Here is a 13,396-nt window from a genome sequence, read left to right on the forward strand (position 1 = left end):
TTGGACGGCCTCCCAATAGAGTTTTATAAATCCTTTTGGCCCTTATTAGGCCCAGAACTATTGGAGGTCTTTAATAGTTCATTACGTTGTGGTGACTTGCCGATGAGCTGCCGTAGAGCAGTCATTAGTCTATTACCAAAGAAAGGAGACCCTCAGCTCATTGATAATTGGCGTCCAATCTCTCTCCTAACTTCAGATTATAAAATATTTTCTAAAGTTCTAGCTCGACGCATCGCCCCACTCCTAGAATCGTTGATTCAAAGTGATCAGTCTTTCTGTATCCCTAACCGACAGATACACGATAACATTTTTTTATTAAGAGATCTTTGGGATGTGTGTAAAATAAAAAATGACAATCTTGGTTTGATTGTGCTTGACCAAGAGAAGGCTTTTGACCGTGTAAGTCATGTATATCTTTTCAAGGTGCTAGAGTGTTTTGGACTTGGTCCTGTTTTTCTTTCCATGGTGTTACGTGGTCCTCCCGGTAACTACCTGGTCTTGGTGACCCCCGGACCGTGGGAGGGACCCCGCCAGAAAGATATATGGTTTATACGCTTTCGTAACGCAATCAATATGAATTCCGGTCAAGAAGAAACCCCACACCAAGGATCCGGAATAATCAATAATATATTCACTGAGCAATCAACAACCATCAACAATGCACAATCAATATTACAACCATGTGAACTCATCTACACAAACTCTAAGATGGCCATCTTAATCTTATACATTCCTCACGTGAGCCCCACTCCTGACTCCCTCCGTGGTCAATGTCTCTCCTCTCCGCACACGGGCGGTTGAACGAGCCCCGGGCGGACGTGCTCTAAACGTGCCGTCTCGGACTGGGGCCGCGGCTGCAGCGCACCTCCTTGCCAAGCCACGGGGCAAACCCAGCGCGGCGTCCAACGTGCGCGAGGCCCCAAGTGCGACTCTTACGCGTCCTTGTAGATGGGCAAAAACCCAGCGCGGCTTCCGACGCGAGCGAGGCCCAACGTGCGGACCCGTACGCGTCTTTGTAGACGGGGCAAACTGTCCCGGACGCTTGGTTTCGTGCACGAACTCACAGTGACTGGACGTGTCCCAAGATTTTTACCGCCCAGGTAACTCCTCTCGCCAGACGCTTCGCACGGCGCGTTTTCCGCGCAGCGTAAGGTCGATTCCACCTTCTCGTCGTCGCGGGGCGAGGAAAAAAGAAGCCTTCCTTTCCCTCGTGTCTTTTCTCCTCCGTTTCCCGTCACTTCCGCTTCCGGCCACTTCCGTTTCCTGCCACTCTTTCAGAAGGGCTTCTGACCCTCCAACCACAACAACTACACAACAACTTAATATACTACACACGGAAGCAAACACCTGCATAGTAATTCACATACATTCACATAAATATGTAACACTCCCCCCCTTCAAGAAAGAAAGTTTGAACCCAGCGAAAACTTTCTTTGCCGGCCAATTTGGAGAAATAAACCAGATAACTCAACCCCCCCACATTATCAATTCCCCCCGGGCACAGTTATCACTTAAAAATAAAGCCAGTTAAGCCACTCGATAGCACTTTTCCGGGAGGCCAAGCCGAGTATTCACTACATGGATGCCTTTAGGAACGCGGAGTTCACGGTTAGTCCGTGCAGGAAAGTTCTCTACATGGGCGCCTTGAGGAACGTGGAGTTCACGGTTAGTCCGTGCAGGAAAGTTCTCTACATGGGCGCCTTTAGGAACGGCGTTCACGGTTAATTCGTGTAGGAATCTTGGCTCGGCGGCTCCGCCGCCTTCAGTGCTTCAACTTCTCGGAACGTCCCTAATAATTAGGGTGGGACCACTGGTCCCTGTAGTCCCCTGAATACCGGTCTTCTTCTCGGCCACTACTTTGCCAATTCTTCCTTCGGGAGCGGCCGTAACTCAGGGAGCCTCCATAATAATATTGACTGCGGCCACCACCAAAACTACCGCCCAGTTGTCCTCTCCTGTAGACCTCTCGACGCCTACGAAATGCCTTCCCTACTGTTATGGTCCGACCCTCCAAATCCTTGCCATTCCAATTCTTCTCTGCCTCTCTGGCGTCTTTTGTGCTGGCAAACGTGACAAAGCCGAACCCTCTTGACTGTTGCGTTTCCCAGTCTCTTACCAACCGCACTTCCACCAGCGGCCCATATCTGTTGAAGACAGAGGTCAGAACTTCTTCCTCTGTTTTGAAGTTCAGTCCCCCTACAAATAACTTGGCACTTTTGTCACCATCCCGAGCTGGTGTGGTGTTATTTTCCCTGCTGGGCTCTTTCTCAACCCTCAGGTTACCATAAACTTGACCCCCGGCCAAATCATTCCCGAGAACCACAGATACACCCTCTACAGGAAACGTGGCTTGTAAACCGACGGTGACCGGTCCTGACACCAAATCGGACTCCAACTGGATGACCTGAAGGGGAGCACTAACACCGCCCCCGATCCCCTGTAAACGAACACTATCCCCCGTTGCCGTCTCCTCGGACCATGGCAAAATGCCTTCAAGCATTAAAGATTGATGGGCCCCTGTGTCTCTCAATATCCTAACCGGTCTCCGGTTAGTCGAGGCTCCATCCAGTGACACAAACCCCTCGGAAACAAATGGTTGGTAACCCTCTTGATGGCGATTTCTTACGCTAGCCATCGCATTCGGAGTTGTAATAGTCGGACTCCGCTCTGGGTTGTCCCTTTTCATGAGGTAACAACTGGACATCAAGTGTCCAGGTTTTTTGCAAAACGCGCAAGTAGGCCCGGAGGAAAAACTCGGGGTCTGCCTCGGGCCCCCCGAACTATAAGTTTGTCTTGGGCCCGCATCCCTCTGATTTCGAACCGGTGGGGTATCATAGTTGTCCCCATAATCATCTCGAGGCCGCCGCCATGTATGGTCGTTCTCCGCACACGCTGTTCCCCACCTCCCCTGCGGAGATCTAGGCGAGGAGTTAGGTTCGTGGACCCCTATTCGGTGGGTTAAGGCATAATCATCTGCCATGGTGGCTGCGTCCCACAACTTTGGTACCTTCTTTTCCTGCAGGTACACTTTGATGTCCTCGTGGACACACTGCTGGAATTCCTCCACCAGGATCAAGTCCCGCAATGTCTCGAAGTCTTTCCCGACTCCTTTTGACTCACACCACCGATCAAACATGTTTTCTTTCACTCTGGCAAACTCCACATGGGTCTCACTCTCCCTCTTCCTGGCATTCCTGAATTTTTGCCTGTAAGCTTCCGGAACCAACTCATAGGCCTTGAGGATGTGCTTCTTCAGTACCTCATAATCTGCACATTGGTCCATTGGTAGCGCCGAATAAATTTCCTGAGCTTTCCCCACCAGCACACTTTGTACGAGTATGGTCCAGGCCTCCTCCGGCCAGTTTAATTGTCGAGCCACTTTCTCAAAGTGTGGGAAGAATTTCGCGACTTCCTTTTCACTGAACGGTGGAACCAGCCTCACATGTCTGCCCACATCCCAGGTTTTCTGGTGAGGTGTCGACCCCGTCAGCAAGGGTGGTGCCTCTCCCCGTTCTCTCATTAACTCCAGCTCCTTGACTTTGATTTCTTGCTGAAGCTCCATGTCACGTTCCTTTAATTCCCTTTCCGCTTTTCTCTCCTCTGCTTCGAGGTCCCTTGCAGCTCTCCTTTCCTCTGCTTGTTCCTTTTCTCTTCTTTCCTGGAGTTCTCTTTCCACTCTCCTTTCCTCTGCTTGTTTCTCTTCTCTCCTCTCCTCTGCTTTCCTTTCTTCTTCTGCTCTTTCCTTTTCTGCTTTCCTTTCTTCTTCTGCTCTTTCCTTTTCTGCTTTCCTTTCTTCTTCTGCTAACCTTTCCTGGAGTTCTCGTTCCCCTCTCCTTTCCTCTGCTTGTTTCTCTTCTCTCCTCTCTTCTGCTTTCCTTTCTTCTTCTTTTAACCTTTCCTGGAGTTCTCGTTCCCCTCTCCTTTCCTCTGCTTGTTTCTCTTCTCTCCTCTCTTCTGCTTTCCTTTCTTCTTCTTTTAACCTTTCCTGGAGTTCTCGTTCCACTCTCCTTTCCTCTGCTTGCTTCTCTTCTCTTCTCTCTTCTGCTTTCCTTTCTTCTTCTTTGATCCGTTCCTGGCTCCGTAATTGCAACTCCAGTTTCCGGAGCTCCACGTCTTCTGGTTCTTCGGGTAGCCACTCCCAGGCTAACTCGTCCCATGTTCCTAATCCCACCATAGATTGTATCACCGTGGCCTGCAACTCTGCCTTCCTCAAATTAGTTCGGACCTCCAAGTTAAAATGTTTGGCCAATTTCAAGAGATCCGACTTTAGCAACGCTCGGAACTGTGCCTCACTCGGGGTTACCCCAAAGTTCTGTGCCACAAACGCCATGGTGCCTATCGTTAACACCTGTTAACCTTCACCCCAAGACTTTCCCCAATTTCTCAAAAAAAATATTACCAATTAATAATTAATTAATAAATTTTAATTACCAAAAATATTATTATTTTATTATTTTATACACTTTTAGATCCCGGACGTAGACCCAATTGCGAAACCGCAAATCGTAATTTGGACGAGCCCCCAATTCTGTTACGTGGTCCTCCCGGTAACTACCTGGTCTTGGTGACCCCCGGACCGTGGGAGGGACCCCGCCAGAAAGATATATGGTTTATACGCTTTCGTAACGCAATCAATATGAATTCCGGTCAAGAAGAAACCCCACACCAAGGATCCGGAATAATCAATAATATATTCACTGAGCAATCAACAACCATCAACAATGCACAATCAATATTACAACCATGTGAACTCATCTACACAAACTCTAAGATGGCCATCTTAATCTTATACATTCCTCACGTGAGCCCCACTCCTGACTCCCTCCGTGGTCAATGTCTCTCCTCTCCGCACACGGGCGGTTGAACGAGCCCCGGGCGGACGTGCTCTAAACGTGCCGTCTCGGACTGGGGCCGCGGCTGCAGCGCACCTCCTTGCCAAGCCACGGGGCAAACCCAGCGCGGCGTCCAACGTGCGCGAGGCCCCAAGTGCGACTCTTACGCGTCCTTGTAGATGGGCAAAAACCCAGCGCGGCTTCCGACGCGAGCGAGGCCCAACGTGCGGACCCGTACGCGTCTTTGTAGACGGGGCAAACTGTCCCGGACGCTTGGTTTCGTGCACGAACTCACAGTGACTGGACGTGTCCCAAGATTTTTACCGCCCAGGTAACTCCTCTCGCCAGACGCTTCGCACGGCGCGTTTTCCGCGCAGCGTAAGGTCGATTCCACCTTCTCGTCGTCGCGGGGCGAGGAAAAAAGAAGCCTTCCTTTCCCTCGTGTCTTTTCTCCTCCGTTTCCCGTCACTTCCGCTTCCGGCCACTTCCGTTTCCTGCCACTCTTTCAGAAGGGCTTCTGACCCTCCAACCACAACAACTACACAACAACTTAATATACTACACACGGAAGCAAACACCTGCATAGTAATTCACATACATTCACATAAATATGTAACAATGGTAAAACTGCTCTATAATGGCATTTCCTCAATACTCAGAGTAAACTCTGAGCTAACTTCACCTGTAAAGGTTGGAAGGGGTATCCGTCAGGGATGTCCTTTATCTGGTATTCTGTACTCTTTAACCATTGAGCCTCTTTTAATCAAAGTCCGCAGCATCCTAACCGGATGCAAAAATTTGCTCACAAGGCCTGTGAAAGTCTCTGCATATGCTGACGATATTTGCGCCATCGTACATAATAGTGATGAGATAAAGAAACTGGTGGATTGCTTGGACTATTATGGTTCAGCTTCTTCAGCTTTGGTAAACTGGAACAAGTGCCAGGCGATGTGGATGGGCCCATGCCAGCGCCCTATGCCTGTCCTCCCGAAACACCTCACCTGGTCCCTCAACGGAATGAAGTACCTTGGTGTTTACATCGGTGATGAAGCAACACAAGCGAAAAATTGGGAGGGTCTCGCTGACTCTCTCGAACAAAAGCTGCGGAAATGGAAAGGTTTGCTGGCTTTGCTTTCATACCGGGGACGAGTCCTGGTCATAAACAACCTAGCAGCATCTATACTGTGGCACAGAATCAAAGCCATTCCACCTCCTGAACGCTTTCTGCTGAATATACAGAAGACAATAATAAACTTCTTCTGGAGTGGAAAACATTGGCTTCGTCCAGAGATCTTGAATCTTCCCTTAGAGGAAGGTGGGCATGGTCTTGTGGACATCGTATGCAGGGCTATGGCATTTGGCATTGCCTCAATCTGGCGGCTTCTCTATGGTCCATCAGACCTAGCCTGGAGGTCCACTGCTCTCCTCCTCCTCCGTCAAGCCGGCATGCTAGACTATTCATTTGGTCTATTCCTAATGAACATGAAATGTATTGATCTGTCCTTGCTTCCACCATTTTACAATATAATTTTGAATGCTTGGCGTGTTTTCATGGTCGACCGTGATTATGTTTCCTACACCCAAGAGATGTTTTTCAGAGAGCCTCTTTTCTACAACTCTCTCTTCAAAAGAATAAGAACGGAACGCTCTTTTATTGATTATTTTGTTCAGAATGGTGTCCATCACGTTGCTGATCTAATGATTGAGACAAAGACATGGTTAAGTGCTGCAGCACTTGCAAATAAAGTTGGCATGCGGTCAAACCGCATAATATCTGCTGTGCTATGCGAAATACTTAGCGTATACCGCAAAGTTAAGGTGCACTGGGAGCAATCTCCTCGCACTGGTGATGGCCTAATTGTTTGTGAGCCAAGCCTCTGTTTCCCAAATTTAGAAGTCACCCCCACTGTAATGAATTGTGGCACAATAATAAAATATTTACCAAAAATACGTTTTGGATCTGCAGGTCTGGAAAATCGTGCAATATACCAGGCCTGTGTCAAAGCAATCCGGCCCTCCTTAGGAACTTGGCAGTCAAGGAAGTGGCACAATTGCTTGCCTACAGAATACCCCTTCCAACCTAACTGGAAAGCCTATTATCACATACTTATTCCAAAGAAAACTGCCGACCTGTCGTGGAGGTTGGCACATTGGGTATTACCCACCAATAAGCTCTTGCATGTTTTTTCTTCGGAAATATCTGAGCATTGTCCCTTCTGTGGTGCTCTTGAGACCGTGTCACATGCTTATGTTGAATGTGCGCGCTTGATTCCTTTATTTGGTTTGCTGCATGAAATGTGCATGAAGCTTTCTTTAAACTTTACTTTGAATTCTTTCATTTTTTGCTTTGCCTCAAACACACACCAAATAGAAGTGGCCCTAGCGAACTTTCTCGTTGCCATGGCAAAGAAAGCAATATATCGCACGAGGAAAATGCAAATTGAAAATCCTACAAGATGTACAGATAACCTCCCGGCCTGTTTTAAAGGACTTGTTTTTGCCCGGATTAAAACAGAATTTTGTTTCTATACATATATGGATAAAGTACTGATCTTTAAAAGTATATGGGCATTGAATAATGCACTTTGCTCTGTGCAAAATGGTGTGCTGATCACAGATTGATCACTCCTCAAGCACGATATGATTTCTTTGTGAGGAGCAAAACACTTTACTATTTTTTTCCTGTTCCCTTTCTTGATGTACTAATGGTCTTCATGTAAATGTTCCCTTTTAAATGGTTTTGCTTGTTTTTTTACCTCTGATTTGTGAAATGCTTTGTGAAATGGTTGTATTTATATGTTTTACAAAATATACTTTTTGATATTTTTGTAATAAAAGGATGTAAAAGTCAAAGTCTCTCTCTCTCTCTCTCTCTCTCTCTCTCTCTCTCTCTCTCTCTCTCTCTCTCTCTCTCTCTCTCTCTCTCGCCACCTATCGGCCGTCGGTGCGTTGGGTGTAGCGTCATGGCGGCTGTGAGCAACTGCTCTGTGTTGTAGTGAGTTTTCCTCCTCTCCTGCCCTCCCCTGCCCCCCCCCCCCCTCCCTCTCCTTTCCATCCTGTGTACTTTGGCATTTTGTTTTCATCCTTCCTATACCTTTGTCTTCAAGAGAGAGAGCTTTGAGAGCGGACCCATTTTGGGTGCGGCCTACCGGCTTCGACGACGCTTTGTAAGCCTTTTTGTGCTTATAATGCACGTTTATTATTTATTCTAGTTTGATTTATTTCGTTTTGGTACCTACTTGTCCGGTTCGGACAAGTGGGGGGGTGTTAATTCGCTGGGATGGCGAATACACGCTCTCGGTTAGAGGCGTTCGACAACTTAACAAGGAAGCATGCATTTGTGTGTGTTCCACCCGAAGGAACCTCCACCGAGGACATTGTTTTGTCGGTGGGGAAAATAATCGGTTGTGAGAATGTACGAGCAGCGTCGAGAATGAATCAAAAAGTTGTTGTATTTGTGTCCGATGAAAAATTCGTTCACGATGTTGTAAGTGCGGGTTTAACCACAGAGACAGGTCTCTTTGTCTTGGCGGCGCCTATGGACACTCCGTCGATGAGGGTCGTCATATCTAACGTACCCCCATTTTAACCTGCAACCAGCTGATGTCCGTTTTGTCCCGATACGGAACAGCTGTGTCAAAAATCACAATGATTCCGCTCAGGTCTCAGGATGAACGTGTTAAACACGTGATGAGCTTCAGACGACAGGTGTATATGGTGCTTCCGGATCGAGGCGATGACACGGGGTTAAACATCACGTTCAAGGTAAAGGTGAACAACCATGAGTACCAGATGTATGCGTCATCGGCCTCATTAACATGTTTTCAGTGCGGAGCTTTTGGCCATGTGAAAAGGTTTTGTCCGAAGGTATCGTGTGTAAGGTGCGGTGAAGCAGGTCATAGTGACGCTGATTGTAAAAGAGATAACACCCCGGTCTCTAACGTACGAAACAACGTAAACCGAAATACCCGAACGGTTCCTACCGACGCTCCCTCGCACTCGAAGAGTAGGGATAATACTCCTGTTCGTGTTGGTGAAAACGACAACACCGCTGATTCGGTAAATAATGAAATAACCCCAGATAACCCACCTGTGGTGGCAGATGCTACGTGCAGTGAGGAGATGGAAGAAAATCCCATTGTGGTGACAAAGAAACGAAGAGCACCTGGTGCTTGTAACTCCAACATTACTTTGAAAAAGGTAGTGTTGGATAAAGAGAGTGTGGGTGCAGACGCCCTGGAACGTCTTTCTCAGGTGTCCACAAGCTGTGTTGACACCAGGGAGAAGGAACATGAATTAATTAATTCTGAAACATTATCGGGCAGCACCGAAAACCTGGGAGAAAAAGTAGATGGTGAGACTAAAGATGATGGTGAGCCCATTAGTGAGCCGCCACCTTCACTACCTGCTGAGACTGAGCGGATTGGGAATGTCTCAGCCCCAAGCTCCTCTTTACCCCTGCAAGATCTAAATCATGACACTGGTTCGTCAACTGAGCCAGTGAACATCTCCCTGCAGGAGGGTGAAGCCGAGATTTCAGCTCCTGCTGAATGTCCCGGGTACCAGAGTGAGGATGACTCTACCATAGAACATTCCAGCAAATCTTCGGACTTGGCTGGAATCAAAATGGGGACTGTGCAGACTGATATATGTGACCCGGGTGGAGCTGTTTCTGATTTGTCAGATTCAGAGGATGAAGTTGAGATGACTGAGTTGTCTCAATCTTCATCAGATCAGTCATCCATAGCCCCTCAACTCGTTATTTCTTTTCTGAATGACACCTACCGACACCGAAATGTGATTGTAAAAGATCATTTTCCTGATTTAATTTCATTCATCCAGGCTGCAAAGGACATAATTAGGAGGCCGGATTAATTTCATTTAACAAGGTCGCTGTTTCATCGGCTTAGAAAGGCTGTTACAAAAGCAGGGAGCGAGATTTCCCAACAACCGCTCACGCCTTTTGATAATCCATGAAAAAAATCACCTTTGGAACCTTAAATATGAATGGCGGAGGTGCAAGCCAAAACCGCCAGGTTCAGGTGAAAAGTTTATTTGAGCGCAAGAAAATTGATGTACTCTTACTCCAGGAAACCCATATAATTCAAAATGGGGAGTATGACTGGTGTCGCCTCTTTAAAGGACAATGTTTTTTTAGTAACATGTCTTCTTCTTCTGCTGGTGTAGCCTTTTTACTCAGACCAGGCCTAGTACCTGAGTCATGCCTCTTCCAGGAGGTGATTAAAGGCCGGTTTATTTCATTGGAACTGGTCATTAATAATTTTCGGTTTACACTATTCAACGTTTATGCACCAAGTGAGAGTGTGGAACGAAGAGCTTTCTTTTCATCTTTAATTCGACACATGCAGTCGATAGATCTCAATAATTGTATTTGCATGGGGGGGGGGGGGGGGGGGAGGGGTGACTTTAATTGCACCTTTAAACCCAGTATAGACCGAAATACAGCAGAACCTCATCCCGAAGGTAGTACTGATTTGTTAAATTATTTTTCGGCAGTGGGTGTGCTAGATGCATGGAGACTGCATTAACCCAACAAATCTGAGTATACTTGGGGACGATGTGCCAATGGGAGAATGACCTTCGCTAGACTTGACCGTTGGTACATAAACTCACAGTTCAGGAATGCGGTTATCTCTCCAAATCATTTTCCATCTTTGTTTTCTGATCATCATTTAGTTACCATGGGCCTCTTTTTCCCTCAACCCTTACGCAAAAGTGCATACTGGAAATTCAATACCAGTCTTCTCGAAGATGCTTTGTTTAAAGACGCCTTCCGTGCTTTTTGGGTCATCCAACTTTCAAGAAAGCCCTCTTTCTCTTCTTTAGCATTATGGTGGGATAACACAAAAGCTCAGATTAGAGTGTTTTGTCAGCAGTTTGTTTCAAATGATACTGACGTAAAAAATATAACAATGGCTTGTTTAGAAGCTGATATTATACGGTTAGAGTGTAAACTGGCTAAAGATAATATCAGAAGAGACCACAGGTTATTGGTTGAAAAGAAGGCTCAACAGAGAGAGCTGATTCAGGAGAAAGCAGCAGGCCTGTTAATCAGATTAAGAATAAACAATTTAAAGGTATCAGACACCCCGAGTAAATCTTTTTTCCAAATGGATTTTGTAAATAAGTCACCCAAAACCCTTTTCTCTGTACAAGACTTTAGGGGAAACATGGTTGCCAACCCTGGAGATGTAAGGTTGTGCATTAGAGAGTTTTTTTCAAAAGTTTATGCAAAACAAAATGTTTGTGAGCAAACCATGGAATTTTTAACTTCTCACCTTTCATCCCTAACTGAGCCTCAGTGCCTGGGCCTGGATTCAAAAATTACTTTGCCTGAGCTAACGCAGGCCCTAAGTGAAATGGACTCGGGGAAAGCTCCTGGGATTGACGGCCTACCGGCAGAATTTTTCTTGGCTTTTTGGGACCTTTTGGGCCCTGAATTATTGAATGTCCTGGAATCATCCTTGGTGCTTGGAGAACTCCCACTAAGCTTCAGAAGAGCAGTGGTGTCGCTGATTCCAAAGACTGGGGATCTACGACAGATAAAGAATTGGCGGCCGGTCTCGTTATTATGTATGGACTACAAAATATTGTCGAAAGTGTTGGCCAGTCGGTTGAAGACGGTAATCGGTGACCTAGTCCACCATGATCAGAATTACTGCATCCCAAACAGATCTATTTATGATAATATTTTTTTGATTAGAGATTTAATGGAATGTGATTGCTTGGGAAAAGATTTTGGGATAATATTCCTTGATTTGGAAAGGGCTTTTGACAGTGTGGCTCATGTTTTTTTGTATCGTGTGCTAGAAGCATGTGGCTTTGGTGTCAATTTTAGGGCCTACGTGACTTTGTTGTTCAACAATATATTTAGTTTATTTAAAATAAATAACGAACTCAGCTCTCCGGTACAGGTTCAAAGAGGGGTGAGACAAGGATGCCCGGTTTCTGGGTTGCTATTTTCCTTGGTAATGGAATCACTCCTAATTTTATTTAGGAAAAATATTTCAGGAGTGACAGTATCCCCTGGGAGTCCTTCAGTAGTTGTATCGGCTTATGCAGATGATGTCTGTGTGGTTGTTAAGAAGGAGAGTGATATCCCAGCACTTGTTGAATGTTTAAATCTTTTTTGCCTCGCTTCTTCTTTGAAGTGTAACTGGGACAAGAGTAAGGCCTTATGGATTCCCTGTCTCAAGAACATTCCACCTGGAAGAGTGCTGGTACCACCTGTGCATCTACCAACAAAGTTAAAATGGGTGGAAGACGGAGTCAAATACCTTGGGGTTTTCCTGGGATCTCCACATTACGTCCTCAAAAATTGGGACGGGATTGTTGAGCATGTCAAAAAAAGACTGGGACTGTGGAAACGAGCTCTGCCCCACCTTTCCTACAAAGGCAGGGTTCTAGTGGTTAATAATTTGGTGGCTTCTTCCCTGTGGCATAGGTTTATCTGCCTTCAGCCGCCAGAGGCACTACTAAAGGCAGTGCAGAGGCTACTCGTGGATTTTTTTTGGAGTGGTCACCATTGGTTGCTACCAAATGTCATATGTAGCCCCTTGTTTGAAGGTGGCCAGGGACTGATCAACATAAAAAGTCGTATCATGGCTTTTCGGCTGTGTACCATACAGCAGTTGCTGTACAAGGAACGACTGCCAAGCCGACTTCTGGCCTATCACGTGCTGCGAAAAGCAAGCGGGCTCGGATACGGCCCTGAACTTTTCTTAGTCCAACTCCAACATGTCGACACATCTCATCTACCATCATTCTATCAGAGCCTTCTGAATGCCTGGCAAAGCCTTTCGACTAGTCGCCAGCAAGAAACCTATGCTACAAGCATGTTTGTGGAAGAACCCCTTTTTTACAACCCACTGTTTCCTGCAATTCCAAGAAGCCGAGACTTTTATCAACACTTTATTACAGCGGGCATAATCAAAGTGTTGGACCTCCGCCATGATTCTGGTTGGGGGTGGAAGACGGTGCAAGAGATAGCTGATATGACTGGAATATGGTCAAACAGAATAATCGGAAGAGTACTAAAGGAAATAGTAAAGAAAAGCTTCCAACTTGGACTAAGATGGACCCAGGAAGTTTTGGTGACATCCAATGACTGGCATTTTCCTGGTTTATTGGTACAGCCTAGTCACGGAGACTTGCCCCCAATTAGTGAGGGACAAAACATTTTTCAGAAATGCAGTAGTAAAGACCTGTATCGGTTATGCACTGCAGTTCTGCTTGGGAACTCACCGTTAAATGGAGTGGCCAGGTGGAAAGGGCTAATGCCGGAAGGACTCCCATCTGAGCCTGTATGGGAATCAATATACAGTAAGCTGGTAAGCAAAAGGACAGGTGACCTCCAGTGGCGAATGATACACTGGATCATTCCGTCTAATAAATTAGTGAGTCATTTCACGCCCACATCTACGTGTTGCCCGTTCTGTGTTTACACAGAGGATGTGTTCCATGCGTACGTTGATTGTGCAAGGCTTGTGCCTTTATTTCAATGGCTGAACTACATGGCTGGAAAAATGAAGATCACTTTTTCT

The sequence above is a fragment of the Myxine glutinosa genome, chromosome 7 (assembly GCF_964187855.1).
Source record: "Myxine glutinosa chromosome 7, kmMyxGlut1.1, whole genome shotgun sequence".
NCBI classification, from domain to species: domain Eukaryota; kingdom Metazoa; phylum Chordata; class Myxini; order Myxiniformes; family Myxinidae; genus Myxine; species Myxine glutinosa.